Below are 8,843 nucleotides of genomic sequence, written 5' to 3' on the forward strand. Positions count from 1 at the left end.
GATCCCAGGAGGAGAATGGAGGAGAAGGGATTGTGGCGTGATCATCCCCCCTGGGGGGTGATTTCTCGCTTTCTGTCTCTATGTCTCTGTCTGTCTGGCGAGCGCACGCACCCTATAGCGAAAACCTCTCCAAAAAAAAAAATGTAAAAACTCCATGGGCCAACACATGCCCATAGGTTTGAACATAGGGAAAGTACTAAAGACTTCAGATAACAAAGGGTATGGAAGCCAGAGTGAGAAAGATAACATAGAAAGTTGTGGGGAGAGGCTGAGGGCAGGGAACCCTTGTCTAGAATTTACTGGGAAAGATCACAATAGAGCAAGGAGTCAGAGACTAGGAGTCCTCACACCTCTCAGCCCTCAAGGAAGGCCATGGTAGGAGGTAACTAATGTGCCTCCTGGGTGCTTCTGTGTCATAGGAGGGCCCTCCTGGACCATGTAGTTTACCCACTAATTAGAAAACACCACTTTCCTGTCCTCCAAGCCTGGTGCAATGTAAGAGTCACTGCCGAAAATCCACACCAAATAAGATGTGAAAACCATGGGAGGAGGAGAGGCAATATCCACCCTCCTCACACAAAATATCACCAGGGAGAGTTCATCTGAAGGCCTTGGCCTGAATAGCTGTAGAGATCTGTGCTGGGCCTGTGCCCTAGCTTCTCACCCATCCTCTGCAGGCCCCCTCTAGGGTGACCACCTTTGTGACCACTGCCACAGGACCTACTAATGCAGCTACCCAAGCCTGCTGTAGTCTGTCTTGGTGCAGCTTCCAGAGGCGGGTGAGGGTACTGTGGACATGCTGGGACACCAGCAGGTGGCGCTCCCTGTTGGAGTCATTCTGTATAAGGACCCAAAGGCCAGCAGCAAAGTGGGACAAAGCCTGGGCCACATGCTTGTGGCTGAGCACCCTCACACCACCTTCCTCAGTGTCCACACCCTCTGTGGTCTCTCTGAGCTCTGGCTCTAATCTTCTGGAAACCAGGCCTTTCCCTGCCTCCTAAAGAAGGCAAGAGCTGCTGGCAACTCCATCCTCCACACCCTGAGGGACAAGATGGGATATGGGCTCCCCATGGCTCTGGAGCAGGTGAGCAACATTGACCTCAGCCACATACCCAAGGCCCACATGGCTGGTCAGTGCCACAATGCTGCGAAGGAGCTGGGGCATGGCATCAGGCTCAGGGGCACCAGCCGGCACACACTGAGGCAAGTGCTTCCTCCAGGCACTATGTATGGTAGCAGGCTGCAGTTCTGCCCAGGCCTCCACAATGTTGTCCACAGTGGTCATGACAGTATAGCTGCACCAAAAGTCCTGTGCAGAGGACTGGTCCTTGCCAGCCATCTCCTGGACCAGTTGGCTGAATGTGCAGCACAGATAATGGGACTTAAATGCAGCAATGACACCCTGATTCATGAGCTGGGCTAGGGCTGAGGTATTCTTGAGCAGGAACTAGACATGCACATGGGCTGAAAGGCCACCCAGGTGGGAGGGGTAGCACGGTGCCCTGTCCAGGAACAAGATGGCGCAGTGTGGGAGGCCATGTCGTGCACAGTAGCTCCCCACAGCAGCCAGTAAACCACTCCTGGACAATACTGGGAGTCAGCCAGTCATTGCAGTTGGAATGCCACACCACAAGTAGGTTGGCCTTGGAGGGCACATAGATTTTCTGAGGAACATACCAGCAGGAGCTTCAGCTTGAAGTCACCAGCTGCATTGCTACCCAGTAGCATGGGCAGGTGGTCCTTAGAGGCCTTGGATCCAGGTATGGTCTCTTCCTCCTGCACTAGCAGAGTACTCAGGCAGTCACTTCCAGAACAAGCCCATCTCATCCACACTGAACATTTGACATGGTAACAGCCTTCATCCAGGATAGTGTGGAGGGTATTGGGCAGTAGCCTAAGTGTCAGCTACAGCTGGTTCCTCTATAAGCAGTATATTGTGATGTACCTTGAAGTGACAAACTAGCCATTGCTGGCTCCAGAGGTCTCAGCTGGGCCCCATGGCCCTGTTATCTCTGCAGCTGTGCCAAGAGCTATCATGCCTTGTTCTAGATGAGCACCATATTGATAGGCAGGTTTTGCCATTTTTGTTCCTCATTCTGCACCTCAGCAGGTATTCCATGTGACCCATCACCATACCCTGGCAACGGGTCAGGTATGTGGCAATGACCAGAGTGGCTACCTGGGAAATGGCCCAGATCTTGTCCTTGTTGACATGGATTGAGGCAACAGTGGAGATGGCCAGCCCCAAGGCCTAGGAGATCTGCATTAGCTTCTTACCCTCTTTGAACCTCCAAAGTACCTCTAACTTGATATGCAGAGTGATGGACTTTCAGTTCTGCTTGGCAGTATGGCAGAGGCCAATGTCACCAATGGGTACCTTTACCAGTACCAGTGGGTGGGGAGCTGTCTTCATTCTGTCTTCCTGAGCATCTCAACAGAATCTCTTCCCCCTGTCCAGCCCTGACAGATTCTGCTATGTCCACAATGGCAGCCTCTTGTCCTTCCTATCACTCTAGCCTTGGCCTGTAAGAGAGAAACAAGAGCATTAATATGTGAGCACATGCCTCTTTCCCATGCTGACATGAGCACACAGCCCTGCTGACCACTGTTTCAGCAGCAGGTCCAGCCCGTTGTTAGAAACATTGCACATTCTCTTCTCAGCCTTCTATAGGACTGTGTCACTCAGTTTTTGTTTATGAGACCAAGTCTTCTAGGGAACTTTGCGCTCTTCTCCCAGAAATGGGAGCTGTAAGAACCACAAGCAGAAGCCAAGGGAGTTCAGAAACCCTAATCCACCTCACACACACACCCATAAGCAATGAGCTACTATCTCTATGCTTCTTATTCAAAAACATCAGGGACAGCAGTTGGTGTAGTGGCTATGTCGCTGGACTCCAATGTAGTCAACCACAGTTCGAATCCTGGACCCAGTGGCTTAAACTCACACCGGGCGCATGTACGTGTGTGCCCAAGATCCCAAGAAAAGAATGGAGAAGGGATTGCGGCACAGCCATGTCCCCGGGGGGTGATTTGTCACCTTCTGTCTCTCTCTCTCTCTTTCTGGTGAGTGTACACGCCCTATAGCAAAAACCTCTCCAAAAAAAAAAACGAACAAAAAAACCATCAGTGTGGAAGGCTGAATGAAGGTACCAAAAAAGGTCCACTTCTGGGACCAGCTCCATGGTTCAGTGATAATGCACTGCTCAAGAGATCCAGGACCATCAGTGAGCGTAATGGCTATGTGGCTGGACTCCCATGTAGTCGACCGCGGTTTGCGTCCCGGACCCGGTGGCTTAAAACTCACGCCGGGCACATGTGCGTGCATGCCCAAGATCCTGAAAGGAGAACAGGGGAGAAGGGATTGCGGCGTGGCCATCCCCTCTGGGGCATGATTTCTCGCTTTCTATCTCTCTGTCTCTGTCTTTTGGTGAGCACATGCGCCCTATAGCAAAAACCTCTCAAAAAAAAAAAAAAAGAGAGAAGCTAGATCCCACATGGCAACTGAGGTCCAAATCCACTTCCCAGTGAGTCTGAATACAGTACTAGCATGATTGTCCATGATCTGACAGGCTAGAAGACTACAAAAAGAGGACTACTATGTGACTATCCTCTGCAGAGGATGCATACTCTATCATGAATTAGGAGGTAAAAGTTAAAATCCTGGGTTCAAGAGGTTACAGAAATATTTTTAATAATTATTTTATTTAACCTTATTATTTTCCAGTTTTGATCAGAGAGAGACAGAGAAAGAGAGAGAGGGAAAGTGAGAAAACAAGCCACCATGTCAGGCATTTGAACCATGGTCAGCTATGTGGGAGTCCAGCACCCTTAACCACCATGCCACCTGCCAACCCGGGGGGGGGGGAGTTTTCAAGGTTTTTGCCATAGGGCACATGTGCTCACCTGAGAGATAGAGACAGTGAAAGAGAAAGTGAGAAATCACTCCCGCCAAGTCGGGATGGCCACGACACAATCCCATCTCCTCCATTCTCCTCTTAGAACTTTGGGCACACATGAACACACACCTGGTATGATTTTCAAGTCACTAAGTCTGGGACTAGAACCATGATCAGCCATGTAGTAAGTCCAGCACCTTAACCACCACACCACCTGCTGACTCCAAGTAGAAAATTTTTTTAAAGGGGAAGGTCCCCCTCCTAATCCCAAGAACCTATGAGTAAATTATCATATATGGCAAAAGAAACTGTGTAAATAACCTTGAGATAGGGAGGTTAACTTGAGATAGCTAAGCGGTCATAAATGTAACTACAAGGATCCTTATAAGAGGAACTAGGGGGTTGGGGGGGTGGAACAAGCTCAAGAAAAAAGGCATTTAATAAATAGGAGAATACATGTAAACAAGACAAATTAATTATAAAATGTCATACCACAAGAGTAAAATAAAAAAAAGAGGAGACATTGTCAATCTTAGATATATGTCTCAAAAACAAACAAAAAAAAGTAGAGTGAAAATTGAAAATACATACACAATAGAATATTCTTTGTTAAAAACGATGACTAGAGTGGGACCAACAGACGGTGTAATGGCTATGTTGCTGGACTCCCATGTAGTCAACCGCAGTTCAAGTCCTGGATCCGGTGGCTTAAACGCATGCTGGGCACATGTGCGTGCATGCCCAAGATCCCAACAGGAAAATGGAGGAGGCATTGTGGCGTGGCCATCCTCTCTGGGGGGGGGGGGTGACTTCTCATTCTCTGTTTGTCTCTGTCTTTCTGGAGAGCAAAAGCCCCTTACAGCAAAAACCTCTCAAAAAAAAAAAAAAAAGATGACTAGAGTAATATCCTGGATTTTTTAAAATTTAATTTATTCATTCATTTATTTTTAATTTGACAGAGAGAGACACACAGAGAGAGAGAGGAAGAGGAGAAGTGAGAGAAAGCCACTAGGTCCAGGACTTGAACCATGGTTAGCCATGTGGGAGTGTCCAGCACCTTAACCACCATGCCACCTGCTGGTCCCAATATCCTGGATTTGATTTTCACATACTGCATGCATGCTTTGAAAAGCCATATTGTACACCACAAAGATATATGACAATTAAATGTAAATAAAAATTACTTAAGAAATTTTGGGGGCCAGCAGATAGAGTAGTGGTTGTGTCGCTGGACTGTTACTGGACTCCCACATGGCTGACCAGCATTTGAGTCCTAGACTTGGTGGCTTGAAACTCATGCCAGGCACATGTGTACATGCTCAAAATCCAAAGAGGAGAGTGGACAATAATGTGTTGTGGCCATCCCCTCAGAGGGGTGATTCCTCACTTTCTGCTCTCTTTCTCTGGCGAGTGCATGCACCCTATAGCAAAAACAAACAAAACAATGAAGTTTTATTAAAAATTGTATTACAAAGCCATAATATAATTAACATTTATCCAAATCCAAATGACCTAAACACCTAACTACATAATGGATCAGAATGACACCAACAAATAAGACTAAAAAGCTTTTTTTTTGTTTTTTTTTTTTTTTTTTGAGAGGTTTCTACTATAGGGCATATGCACTCGCCAGAAAGACAGAGAGACAGAAAGTGAGAAATCACCCCCAGGGGGGATGGCCACATCACTATCCCTTCTCCTCCATTCTCCTCTCAGGATCTTGGGCACGCATGCACACGCCCCTGGTGTGAGTTAAGCCACCAGCTCCAGGACTCGAACCATGGTCGACTACATGGAAGTTCAGTGACATAGCCATTACGCCAACTGCTGGTCCCTTAAAAAATCTTTTTTAAAAAGATTTTTACTATAGAGCATATGTGCTTGCCAGAGAAAAAGAGGAGAGAAAGTGAGAAATCACTCCCTGATGGGATAGCCATGCTGTAATCTCTTCTCCTCCATTGTCCTCTTGGGATTTTGGGTATGTATTTTAAGCTGCTGGGTCAGGTACTCAAACCATGGTCAGCCATGTAAGTCAAATGCCTTCACATATCGAAATGGTCTCATTGTAAGCCAAACAATATGATTGAAAGTATATACAAAAAAACAAACAATAAATAATGTGGAAAAAAAAAAAGCCTTAACCGCTCCGCAACCTGCTGGCCTCAATAAAAAAAAAAAAGTTTAAATGACGAGACCACCGAATGGCGCAGCGGTTACATCACTGGACTCCCACATGGCCAACTGCAGTTCGAGTCCCAGACCCGGTGACTTCAAAATCACTCCAGGCATGGGAACCAGCAGTTAGCGTAATGGCTATGTCGCTGGACTGCCACGTAGTCGACCGCGGTTCGCGTCCCGACCCCAGTGGCTTAAAACTCACACCAGGCGCGTGTGTGCGTGCCCAAGATCCTGAGAGGAGAATAGAGGAGAAGGGATTGCGGCGTGACCATTCCCCCTGGGGGGTGATTTCTCGCTTTCTCTCTCTATGACTCTCTCTGTCTGTCTGGCAAGCGCACGCGCCCTATAGCGAAAACCTCTCCAAAAAAAAAAAAATCACTCCAGGCATGTGTGCATGCATGCATGCTCAAGATCCCGGGAGAAGCATGGAGGAGAAAGGAGTATGGTGTGGCCATGCCCCTTGGGGAGTGATTTCTCACTTTCCCCCTCACTGTACACACCCTAAAGCAAAAAATTTTTAAATGATAAATAAAATACAGAGGAGCCAGCAGGTGGCATAGAGGTTATGACATTAGATTCCACATGGCTAACCATTGTTTGAGTCCCAGAATCATTAGTTTGAAAATCACATTTTGTGTGTGTGTGTGTGTGTGTGTGCCTAAAAATCCCAACGGGAGAATTTAGGGACTATGGTGTCATCATCCTCCCTAGGGGGTGATTTCCCACTTTCCCATTCACTCTCTCTCTCAGTGGGAAGGGCACATGCCCTATGACAAAAACCTTAAAAACAAAACAAAACAAAAAGAATAGCAAACAAACAACTGGAGTTAAAGGAAGATATGACTCAGAAGAAGACAATTTGATTACTGAATCAAAGAGCCTCCAGAAGGAATCAGCCTTGTAATATCCACTTTAGACTCCTGACTTCCAGGACTGCCTTAAGTCACCAAGTCTCTACTAGTTTGGTTGCAGCAATCATAGGAAACTGGCACAAAAGTGAATTTCCCCTGTGGAGTACCCAGAGACAGTGGTGATAGTCTCCACATCTCAGTCAGAGAGCTTCAGAAAGACCAAAGTCAAATCACATCCCTCCTCTACGGAGCTCTTCCAGGCCTCTTACCTCTCTTTAACCAAGGTGGCACAGCCCACAGGGCCCTCAGCCAGGGACACAGGGAAGACAAGTGGGAAGCAGCTTCCTTGCAGATTTCAAAGTCTCTTCTTTCCTCTGATGACCACCTCTGTACAGACCAAGGGTGTTCCTACCTTGGGCCTTTTGGTCCTGTGGTTGGTTCTTTTGGCCTGAGGGAGGCACTCTTCCCTGTTATCGGCATGGCTTGTTCCCTTACCTTCCGCAGGTCTGTGTTCAAATGCAATTTCATCAAAGAGCAACCCCACCCCCATTTAATTATTTCTCTCACTCATTGCCTGAAGGCAGAAGTTCTCAGTCTGCTGAACTCTTTGTTCTGTCCCCAAGCCCAGAAACAGTACCTGACACCCAGCAATTACTTATCAAAAAAGTTATTAAATAAAGTACAGTGTTGGGGGAACAGCAGGTGGCAAGGTGGTTAAGGCACTGGACTTCCACATGGCCAACTGTGGTTGAGTCCTGGACCCAGCTGCTTGCTTTCTCACTTTCTTTCCCTTTGTCTTTCTCTCTGGTCAAATTTTTAAAATAATAATGACTTTTTTCATTAAATAAATAATTTTTTGGAGAGGTTTTTGCTATAGGGCACGTGCACTTGCCAGAAAGACAGAGACAGAAAGCCAGAAATCACCCCCCAGGGAGGATGGCCACACCACAATCCCTTCTCCATTCTCCTCTTGGGATCTTGGGCAAGCAGGCACAGGTGACTGGCATGCGTTTTAAGCTCCCAGTGGGAATCGCGGTCCACTACGTGGGAGTCCAGCGACGTAATTACACCATCTGCTGATTCCCAGTCCACTTTTTAAAAGGAAGACTAGTGGAAAACAACAAATGCCTATCAGACCAGTGAAATAGCTAGGACACCTAGAACAAGTACGTCTACGGGCCGCGTACCCGCATTAACCAAGGTGGCACTGCCCACAGGGCCCTCAGCCAGGAACACAGGGAAGACAGGTGGGAACCAGGAAGGTTCCTGCCTGGAAGAAGCCCAGGATTCTGACCCACCGCCGCGCCATCCTGTTCTGTCCCACATCCATACCTTCAGTCGCCCACTCACAACTTAAAATGGATTCCCCCGCACAGCCACTTACTCCCTCCCAGGCCCTCCCTGGAGGCAGCAGCAAGCCTGACGGGCGCCCAGTCTCTGAGGCGAAGACAGTAAGTCCACACCTCCAAGACCCCCTAGAGTCACCAGGCGCTGGGCCGGCAGTGTCGCCCGCTAGTCCTTCGACCCAGAAAGGCTCCAGAACTGAGCCAGGACCGTCGCCGTCCCCCAGCGAGAATGCATTTCCCTGACAGCCGCGGGGCCACGGAAGGCTCTGATGTCCACGGCTGCGCGCCCAGCGGCCTCCCAGCTCCATGCCCAGAGTTCAGGACGCGGCGCTGGGGCTGCTCCAGCTCTGGGCTGGTTTTCTCGCTGCCTAATTTGTGTGTCTTCATCTCCTTACCGCCTTTCCTTTCTGGCTCTGCCTCACTGTTTTCTTTTTTCTTTCTTTTTTTTTTTTTTTTGGAGAGGTTTTCCCTATACTGCACGTGCGCTCCCCAGACAGACAGAAAGAGACATAGAGACAGAAAGCGAGAAATCACCCCCCAGGGGAGATGGTCATGCCACAATCCCTTCTCCT

At 48.3% G+C, this 8,843-nt stretch overlaps 1 long non-coding RNA gene across 1 annotated transcript in view; it reads right to left on the reverse strand.

The window, feature by feature from the left end:
- Nucleotides 1-356: 356 nt before the first annotated feature.
- LOC114005721 (uncharacterized) overlaps nucleotides 357-8,843 on the reverse strand; it is a 15,699-nt gene continuing 7,212 nt past the window's right edge. Inside the window, exon 2 of the long non-coding RNA XR_003547558.1 lies at nucleotides 357-2,523. This is a non-coding gene — a long non-coding RNA (uncharacterized LOC114005721). The remainder of the gene's footprint in view (nucleotides 2,524-8,843) is intronic.

This window comes from Tupaia chinensis, unplaced genomic scaffold (genome assembly GCF_000334495.1).
Source record: "Tupaia chinensis unplaced genomic scaffold, TupChi_1.0 Scaffold144336_1, whole genome shotgun sequence".
Lineage (NCBI taxonomy): Eukaryota > Metazoa > Chordata > Mammalia > Scandentia > Tupaiidae > Tupaia > Tupaia belangeri.